Raw genomic sequence first — 10,907 nt, 5'->3', positions numbered from 1 at the left:
TAAAACCTAGAATACTTTATCAGTGTAAGTAGAAAATGTGGTGTACAGGTGGGGTTCCGCAGCAGAGGAAATGTCACAGACAGTTGAAAACACTTCAAGATAGAAAAAAGAAATCTCATTTCAAGTTTCTTCTCCAGAGGGCTTTGTAAAGACAGGCATCTGTAAATGAAGACACAAATTTGGCCTTTTTAAAATAGTTTAGTCATAGTGTCTGCAAATACTAACCGATAGAATAAAAATGGGAGAGAACAATCCCACATGGGAAGCAGGATACACAGCAGACTCATAGAATGGCAGATGGTCCTAAACAGCACTCTGGCCTCAGGATCAGCCCTTAAGGCATGTGGATCCGGCTGAAAAGCCCATGAGAGTATTTCAGGCATGGAAAGCCAAGACACTCTGGCAAAAATAATGACCTAAATGAAAGATCTCCGCGAGTGAGATCCCAGTGGAAAGAACGGGTCATCAAAGAAAGAGGTACCTTTCTCTGAAGGGAGGAGAGAACTTCCACTTTGACTATGACCTTGTCTAAATATGATCAGAGTTGGTGAACTCAAAAGGCTTCCATAGCCTTGGCAACTCATGACAAGAGCCTAGGGTGATTACTGACGCCATAAACAAGAGTGTCAAATTGTTAAGTCAACAACAGCAGTCACTGTGCACTTACTCCTCATGTAGAATCTCTGTCCTTAATGTGCTGTACATTGTGAAGTAATGCTATAACTAGTACTCAAACAGTATTTTTCACTTTGTGTTTCTATGTGGGTGCAAACTGTTGAAAGCTTTACTTAATATATGCTAAACTGATCTTTTGTATATAAAGAGAATTGAAAATGAATCTTGATGTGAATGGAAGGGGAGAGGGAACAGGAAAGGGGAGGGTTGCAGGTGGGAGGGAAGTTATGTGGGGGGAAGCCATTGTAATCCATAAGCTGTACTTTGGAAATTTATATTCATTAAATAAAATTTTAAACTAAAGAGCAAAAAAAATATTTTAGTCATAAAATGAACAAGGAAGCCATAAGCAATTCAGGCATATGATGTTTTTAAAAAGAAAAGAAAGGGAATGTTGGAAGAGTAGCAGGACAGTAGGATAGAGAGAAATCGAATAACAAGCAGCAGAATGTAGTTAGACAGGAAGAATAAGTGTTTTAGTGTTCTACAGAACAACAATATATTATTTATTTTATAAAGAACTAGGAGAGGGGAGTTCTAAGGCTCTCAACATCAAGAAATGACAAAGATTTAAGGAGATGGAAATGCTAATTACCCTGATTTAATCATTATACATTATATCCATGTATTGGATTATGACATTATACCCCATAAATATGTGTAATTACTATGTGTGAATTTAAAACTTTCCAAGAAAAGAGAAAGGTAATGATCAGCTTGCACTTATTAAAATAGAAACTAAACGCAGAGATAATAGCTCCAAACTTCTGGCCACCTACTGTGTGCTATGTTCTATATGCATTTTATTTGCAACCTTTTGCATCTTCTTAGGTGGTCATTCTTTTATCCTTTCACAGATGCAAATGCTAAAGAAAAGAATCTGAAAAGTTAAACAGCTTGCCTGAGGTCCTGTCCACACAGCTCCATCTCCATTAGTGCCTCTCTTGTCTAAGCCATCATTCCTATTCTGGCCTCAGAGCTGGTGACTCTGTTTCTGTTTGGCAATTTTATGCTCTACGTTGCAAAGGGCTTCTAGAAAGTCTTAACAAATAATAAATCAAATCACCTCCTTCTTAAAATTGATCCAAGGCTCTGGAAAAGAAGCGAGCAGTTTCTTTAAAACTAAACATATAACTACCATACCACCAAATGATTGCATTTACCCAAGAGAAATGAAAAGTTATGATTACACACAAGTGTTCATAGCAGCTTTACTCATAACAGCCAAAAGCTGGAAACAACTCAGTGGGTGAATGATTAAATAAACTAGTGCATCCATACCATGTAATTGCTGTATTACTCAGCAAGGAAAGGAAACATTATTGATACATGGAACAACTTGGCTGTTGAAAAAAGTCAACCCCAAAATGTTATATACTATAAAGCTCTGTACATATAACAGTTTTGAAATGACAGAATTATAAAAATAAAGGGAAGATTAATAGTTGCCAGGAGTTTGGGATGGGGGGGGCAGGTGGGAGAGATGTGGATGTGGCTACAGAAGAGCAACATGAAGTCTCTTTGTGGTTATAGAACTGTTCTGTATTGTCTGTGGTAGTAGATAAAGGACTACATAAGGGATAAGATTGCATAAAATACACACACACACACACACACACACACACAAAAGACTACAAGTAAAACTGGGGAAATCTGAGTAAGATCTGTGGATTATATTAATGTCAATTTACTGGTTGTGATGTTGCATTACAATGTTGCAAGATATTAACATTGAGATACATAGGATTTCTGCTTATTTCTTACAAATGCATATGAATCTGTAATTATTCAAAATATCCAGTTTGACTTTTAAAAACTCACCAAGGCTTCCCATGATGTTCAAATCATTACAATACAAGACTTGCCGTGGCTCAGAGAGCCCTACATGACCTGGGCCCTTCAGAACTCTCTGATCTAATCTACTGCCTTACTTGTGTCCTGCTTCTTAAAGCATACATAAGACTTTGCACTAGTTAACTTCCTTTTGTTGAAATCCTCTTCCTCTGATCTCTGTGGCTCCTCCTGGCTACTCAGTCTTCTACCTGTTACCTTCTCAGGGAGGCTTTTCCTGATGACATAATATAAAGAGGCACCCAGCCACCCTGTTGCTTCACTTTGTGTAAATTAGCATTGTGGTGTTCATGGATGTTATGTTTGGTTCACTTTTTCATGTTGTTTATATTTGCTTTTCTCTTGTGGAAAGTAAGGTCTTAGTAGCAGGGATGTTGCTTGTGTTATTAGCTGCTATAATTTCATCAACTGAAACAGTGTCAAATACATAGTAGGCACTCAACAGATGTTCATTGCATAGAAATAGACACACCTGAATGATAATCTGTGGAGAGGCCTCATTTAATTACGAGTCATGTTCTTGACATTCAAGGTTCAACCTGCCTTCAGTGGGTTTAGCATCTCCATCCAGATATTATATCTTAGTGTTTTAATGCAAGTATCACTATTGGCAGGACAGCTTAGAGGTGGAAGAGCCAAAATTGTGGAGAACAGACAAATTCCAGATTTGGACAGAAGAGTGGAAAAGGTACAGGTGCAGGTAGTAATAGAATGGTAGACAAGATGGGAAAGTCAGGCATATTCAGCAAACACGTGCTGACCTCCTTATGGGCCAGACACTGCCATGCACTGCAAGGACTGGAAATGAGATCATCCTAGTCCTGAGCCTTCAGTTGGTCCATATGATTTCCATCCGGAAAACCCATCAGAAAAGGGCATTATCTGAGTTACCAGGTAAATGAACAACCTGAGCAGAATGACCAGAGGACTCCATCTTAGAGATGGTAACCACTGGGAAAATGAAATAGTCAGGGACCAGACCATTAGCCTCCATTCCCCATACAATGGAGCAAGTCTACTTTATCCTGTAACACTTACTAGGCTTCTCTGAACAAGAAATGATTCCGTAGTCAAAAGGTATTTGAAACCAATGTGTATAAGGCAGACCAAGTTCTTGGGCTACCTTAACAGTAAAAGAAAAGATTTTGAAAACATTCCATAATTTCAAGACGATATTTGCTTTAAACCTTTTCCACTTCTGTCTTTAAGAAATAGATAAATAAATGTACTGACATTCTCATTTTCAAGTCCCCAGTGAGTTTCATTGTCACAGTCACCTGGGGTTATTAGGTTGCTTCCTTCACAATTGCTGGCCAGGCTAGGCCAGCATAGGCTATCATATGCTTCACACATCCTGCTCGAATTGGAACAGAGCTGTCTCATCCTTCAGAATAGAACAAAGGCTGGGTATTGATTTCTTCAAGCAATAGTGTTTAACTCTTGTGCTTTCAGCCTGAAGGCCCTGGAAGCCCCAGGAGTTTTTCAAGAGTGAGGCATCCCTCTTTCTCTTGGACTAAAGATGTTTGTTGTTATAGTCTCTCTGATCTGTAGTGGAAGCACCATTCATGAGCTGAAAGGCCATACCAGAGGGAAAAAAAAAAAGCAGGGTATCATGTATTTACTAAATGCCAGCCCCCTCCTGCCATCATGTCATAGACTACCAGGATTAGCCATTCTGACTCACTGATTGACCAGATCAAAGTCAGAAAGAAAAAAAAATGGTAAGCTCTAAGACATACAGTGTTCCAGAGTTTAACATGGAACAATCCAGTCCATTCTGATGAGGTCCTCCCAGCAGCCCTATATGAGGGAGAAGGCAGGGATTATCAGGTTCATTTTATAGATGAGAAAATTATTTCAACAAAACACAGAGTTTAGCCTAGAGTTCTTAGTTCTTGGAGTTTTCTCCAGTGCATTATATGTCTTAAAAAAACCCTTTGACATTTTTTCCCTGAAATGAATAATATGAATCAAATTGGTCCAAATTACTGTTTCCTTTAATTAAAGTCAACTTTAACCCATGTTTCATACAGTCTAAATGGAGAAAGGCACAGGCCTTGGTATAAATCTCTATTTCTCAAATCTGAACTTTCCCATAGGACTAGTCTGAGCTGTTAGCTCTTCCATGCCAAAGACCCCATCAACATTGGGAAACATTATCAGTTTTTCTTTTTTTTTAAGAGTATACAAACTGATAGAAGTTAATTTATATTTTTTAAAGATTCATTTTATTTATTTGAAAAGCAGAGTTGGGGGGGGAAGAAATCTTCCATTTGCTAGTTCATTCTCCAGATGGCTGCAACAGACAGAGCTGCACCAAACCGAAGCCAGGAGCCAGGAGTCAGGAGCTTCTTCTTCTGAGTCTCCCACGCAGGTGCAGGGGCCCAAGGACTTGGGCCATCTTCTACTGCTTTCCCAGGCCATAGCAGAGAGCTAGATTGGAAGTGGAGCAGCCAGTACTTAAATCAGCGCCCATATGGCATGCTGGTACTGTGGGCGGCAGCTTTACCCACCATGCCACAGCACTGGCCCCTCAGCTTTTCTTGATACAGAAATTACAAGACGTTTGTTACTAACATCACATTATGACAAGAATAATATTGATGAAGCATTAGTGTTTCTTAACTGTATTTTCATACCTATTTGAATCTTACAGTGAAGTAGATATTCATAGCTTATTTTAAAGAAAAATAGATGAAGAAATCAAAGAACACAAAATTAGTTAAATCACATGATATAGGATACCCAATGACGGTCAAATCTAGGTGCCAGCAACTTTACTAGATTCTAAAATCTATTCTTTTATCCTCTTAAGCAGAAAGAAAAATATGTATTTTTCCACAAATACACATTGAGCACCTGGTATACACCAGATATGAGTCTACTCACTGAGTCATAGCAGTAAACAAACCAGACAAAATCCCTGCCCTCCTAAAGCTGACATTCTAAATGCAAACATTAATGGTTTATAATTACTATTCCTTGCAGTCAGTTGCCTTACACAAAAATAAAATAAGACCTCTTCACATACATATCACAAAATGAAAAACTACTGGAAGTCATAGGTACACATGAAAGCTGTGGTTCTTTTTTTATTTCAAAGTGATTGTTAGATAACTGATTCACCACTCCCATTCACTACTAAGATAATAGACAAAGTAGGCGGGGATCTGCACAATTCCCTGCATGTAAGCTATATCTTAATTGCTTTTTCTCTCAAGAGAGCATAGCAGAACACAAGAAGTGTTGTTACTAGATGAGAACCATGACTGCATGAGTAATGACTTGCAAACTTCAATCGTTTAACTAGGAACGGTAATGATATCCTATTCTGAGCCAACTGACTAGCCACAAGAATCTTTTATTGTGAGATTTCCGCATGGGAGAAAGGAGCAACTTACTAATTCATCATAAAACATATGTATTGTATCATAGATCTATATGTCATGTGTGATGACTGCCAGTCTGGAAATATATATAGCTTTCAGTATAAACATTTCAAATTCCTCAGTTTAGCACAAAATAGCAATGTGGGGGGTCAGAAATGGCCTTCCAAACAGGCAAAATAAAAGAATCAGGAGGTACAGAAAATCTCCAATCTTGCAGGTGTGCCTTTGTCCAGTCTTATATATGGTTCATACCAGAAAGAAGCATGATAGTTACTAAGATTTTTCATGGGTCTTTTTATCATCAACATCATGGGAAATCAAAAATCTTGAGGTAAGAAAAGTGATGTTTTTATTGAAGCTAAGAAATTTGCCCTCAGCCATAAAGCCTTAGAACTCACCTGTGTGGTCAGGTTCTCTATATAAAGCAGAATTCATTCCACATAATTGAAATGAAGATAATTTAAGGACTTTTTACAAAAAGAGTATAGGCCTAGTTTAGGGAGCAAATCAAAGATGGTGGGTTATTGATAAACTATTATAATGTGACAAAATACCCCAGAAATCAAAGTTAGGATTCTCCAAGGACCTAATGCCAGCTGAAGCCATGGAAGAGAAGTCTCCAGAGGAGTTGTAGGGTGCAGTTCTTATCTGAAATAGAGTGCCAAGGCAGAGAATGAGACAAGAAACATACTTCAACCTATCATTACCACCACACTTCAAAATATTGCCATTGTATCTTATTGACCAAATCCAACAGCCTGCCAACAAGGAGCCTGGTGATCCATTCTACAAAGGTCAAGTTTGCAGAGCACAGAATATGACAGAAATAGATAAGAATAGAAATAGATAAGAATAGAACTGGGGGTACAAGTGAGCAAAAAGAAATTAATTTTACCTATTCCAGCCACATCCCAGGCCTCCTGTGTGTCCCTCCCCGGCCTTCTCAGCATCTGCTCTTCCTGTCTCAGAGCCTTTGTGCATGCTGATCCTTTTTCTTGGTTGAATTCCTTATCCTGGCTCCTCTTCTTGTTAATGGCTTCTACTGTTCCTTTAAGGCCCCACCTGAACACTATTTCCCAGGGAGATTTCCATAGACCTCAACATTTCAGAATCCTAATTTATAAAGGGTACTGAAACATCATGCAAAATGTAATGAGATGAAAATAAATTGGATTTACCAAAGTCCTCTTGAGTATGCTTATGATACTATACTGGGGGTAAAATCCAATGGAAAACCAGGAATGGGCTAAACTGCCTTGCAAGAGGGGTGGGTTTGGCTAACTGAGGGAGTTTCATTATACCTAGTGGGGCATGAGATTTAGGGCCAGTGCAGAATCCTTCAGATCAGGAAAGGAGAGGGTCAGGACTACCACCACAGCCCCCAACTCAGCCTCTCCTGCAAATTACCTGTTAATGAGCTCACATTTATCCACATGGAGAGTTCCACAGCAATAGATCACATACCTAATTCCAACCAGGAATTAGCTATACCTATTTTATACTGCTTTAATATTTCTTATTTCTCCATAGTTAAAATGTATCACACTGGGCAGGCATGTAACCTAAAGGTCAAGGCACTGGTTAAACTGTCTGTGTCCTGTATCAGAATGCTTAGACTGAATCCCCTGCTCTGGCTCCTGAGTCCAGCTCCCTGCTAATGCAGCTCCTGGTAGTAATGGGATTCCTCCCCCAGATGCAAGACATCCAGACTGAGTTCCTGACATCCAGCCCAGCCCAGTCTAGCCCCAGCTGTGTGGGTGTTTGGAAAGTGAACCAACAGAGGAGATGATTGTGCTTGCTCGTTCTCTCAAATAAATAATTTTAAATGTCTCAGTGTTAATGATATCTTCTCTAGCCTAATACTATAAGATTTAACCAAGTTCATGCTTCTTTAATACTATATTGTGCTTACTTCACTGCTAGATAAGTATCTTCAAAATCATATTAAATAGGGACAGGTATTTGGTGTAGCAGTTGGATGCCCACATTCCATACGAGAGTACCTGAGTTTGAGTCCTGGCTCTGCTTCTAATTCTAGCTTCCTGCTAATGCACACCCTGGGAAGAAGAAGGTAATGACTCAAATACTTGATCTCTGGCACCCACATGGGAGACCCAAAATAAGTTCCTGGCTCCTAGCTTCAGCCTGGCCCAGTCCTAGCTATTGTGGGCATTTGGGGAGTGAGACAGTAGATGGAAGATATCTCTCTCTTTCCCTCTGTGTGTGTGTGTTAAATGAAAAAAAATACTATCTTGAATAAAAGAATGTACACATATATACAATCTGTCCACAACACACACACACACACACACACACACACACAGGATCAAAGAATATAGTGAGATTGCATTTTATTTCATGTTAAAGGGTGACCTTAACAGAGAACTCCTGAGAAGGATATATGGACTTTAAAACTCTTGAAAGTCATCTGATAGTTCAGTAGACTTCTGGCTCACTACAAATCTATTTCTTAAATCCTACTGTTCTTCTTAATACTGTCAAATGCCCTTGCACAGAAAGGAAGCTCTTTAAAAAAAAAGTCTATTAAAAAAAAACTAAGTAGCATATTCATTTGTATTTGTAAACCAAACCTTCCGTTTATCTTAGTTATGAGATTTGGAGATTGTGAACATTTGCTTGAACTGGCAGGAAAGACTGAAAGATAATGAAGTTTACGATCTAAAAACAAAAAACTCACATTTTTACAAGTCTATCTAAAGAGGTTCTGTACCAAAGTAATGCATATGCTCATCAGAACAGCTACAAATCAACGTACCCTCTTAAACCCTTACCAAATATAAACAAAATAAACCAAAGAGAATAAAACTTGAGAAATAGGAAAGAAAAACCACTATGTTAAATGGTCTTATATGGCAGACCATGGTACCTGGAATTGCATCTCTCCAGAAAAAGGGCCATTTCCTAAAATAAGAATTTCTAAGAAAGAAAAATACACTTAATTTCAAAGGCATTCCCTCCTTTTATGCTGGCAGTATACACTCCTATAGTACACAGTTCTACAGCAAGTCTGCTCCTAAACAATGAATTTATACGGTTGCATCTTAAGAGCTTGCAGCTAGTTATGATTATATCACCAGCTGCAAATGAGAATGCAGACGGAAATCCTGTTTCGCGCATTGTAAACACACTGTGCTCTGAGGTTTAAAGGTCCTGGAGATGTCATGCTGAGGAGTATCCGTGCATGTCTTTTCTTCTTCCATTTTGGCCTGTAGAGTCCATGCTAATATCATTTCCCATTTCCTAGGAAAGAAATTAAAAGTCAGAAACAATTTAAATTACTTGAATCCACTCCCACGAGAGGAATTTGTATACCTCAGAAATGAATGCAGCTCTTTGATGGGAAATGCTTATTTGCTGTTGACAGCTTTTTAGTGAAAAAGATAGAAATCAGATTGAATTTCGACAGTGAGAAATTGAGAGCTTGTTCTGCCAGCAGGAGGCTGAGGCCTCTAATTTTACCTCTGCGAAACAAAGATGAACCAAGAATATAATCTACCTACTTTTCAAAAACAAAACATAAAAATTCTCCGTGTAGCTGGCTTCAAAGTAAGAAAAATTGCACACAGCGCCAGCTCTGTTCTATCCGTCTCAGTATTAATATAATAGCTGGACTGTATTCAAAAGCAGATAGAATAGATTCCAAATTCCATTATACTCTCTATTCTGAACTTTTCATTTGAACAATGAAGTCCACAGTAACCCCATCAAACTTCCTTAAACCAAAGGTCTGACAATCCCTGAATACCAAAATATCTCTAACACACAAAATTAAATTCTATTCTACAGGCAAAATATTGATCGTCAAAGATATGTTTTTGCAACAGTGGTGATATACAGATAGCCTTCATTAGATTCCAGTAAGCTTCTAATTATATACAATAAATCCAAACAGACAAGACTTGTTTTGTAATAGAAATAAAATTTGGCTTTGGCCAGTCCATCAGATTCTTTGAAGATTGAGTTTTCCAGCATTCAGACCTGAGACAGCAGCAATGTTTGTAAATTCTGCATGCCAGATGAAACCTGAGGAGGGAAAACATCATAATAATTTTCCATGTTAGTATATTATGATTGTGGAAAAGACTTGCTAATAGAAATTTTAATATCATAGACATCTATTTCTGTTACTATGACCCTGTGTTCTAGTTCAGGAAGAACCAGGAGAGATGTTGCTATAGACTCAACAGAATTTCATCAAGTAACATCCCCTGGGCTCTCCTTCTCTCCCAACCCCAGAAAGAACAAAGAGAGAAACAAAGCAATAACAACTGCTACACCATGCCCCCAGATAAGAAAGTATGTGATGTTTTAGGGGACAAACTTAATTGAGCACATAAATAAATATGATGAAAGCAAGCAGAAGAGTTTGGTAAACAAAAATTCAAACTATAGAGATTTTAAGAGGAAATGACTATGTAACTAGAAAAAAATATTTGTTATATCTGGTTAAGAAATTAGAAGGGTTACAGGTTATATATCGTACATTCTGTTTAACTTCAGTTAATCACATATTTTGAACAACTTCAGAATAAATCAATTCCCTGCATATTTAGACATTAACACTACATGTCAATCTAGAGACAGAAAATAACCAAGGTCTTACTGAGTTTGTTAGTTCAAAACAATTAATGTGAAATGGGCATTTGGTACAGCAGTTAAGTCACCTTGGGACACCCATATCCTATATCAATATATCTGGGTTTGAGTACCAGCTGTGCTCCCAATTCTATTTTATGCTAGTGCATACTCTAGGAGGCAGCAGGTAATGACTTAGGTACTTGGGTCCCTACTACCCACATGGGAGACCAGGATTGAGTTCCTGGCTCCTGGCTTCAGCATGGCCCAGGCCCAGCTGTTGTTGGCATCAAGGGTATGAACTAACAGATATGAGATAAACTCTCTCTCACTCTCTCCACCTCCCTTTCAAATAAACTAAAACTTTTATGGGTTTTTTTTATTTTATAGAAAGCT

General features: G+C 38.3%; 1 long non-coding RNA gene across 1 annotated transcript in view; it reads right to left on the bottom strand.

Annotated features, from left to right (window-relative positions):
• Nucleotides 1-4,775: 4,775 nt before the first annotated feature.
• Nucleotides 4,776-10,907, bottom strand: part of LOC127491309 (uncharacterized) — a 188,665-nt gene continuing 182,533 nt past the window's right edge. Inside the window, exon 7 of the long non-coding RNA XR_011383875.1 lies at nt 4,776-9,176. This is a non-coding gene — a long non-coding RNA (uncharacterized lncRNA). The remainder of the gene's footprint in view (nt 9,177-10,907) is intronic.

The sequence above is a fragment of the Oryctolagus cuniculus genome, chromosome 18 (genome assembly GCF_964237555.1).
Source record: "Oryctolagus cuniculus chromosome 18, mOryCun1.1, whole genome shotgun sequence".
Classification (NCBI taxonomy): domain Eukaryota; kingdom Metazoa; phylum Chordata; class Mammalia; order Lagomorpha; family Leporidae; genus Oryctolagus; species Oryctolagus cuniculus.
This window is presented reverse-complemented; position numbering and strand designations above follow the sequence as displayed.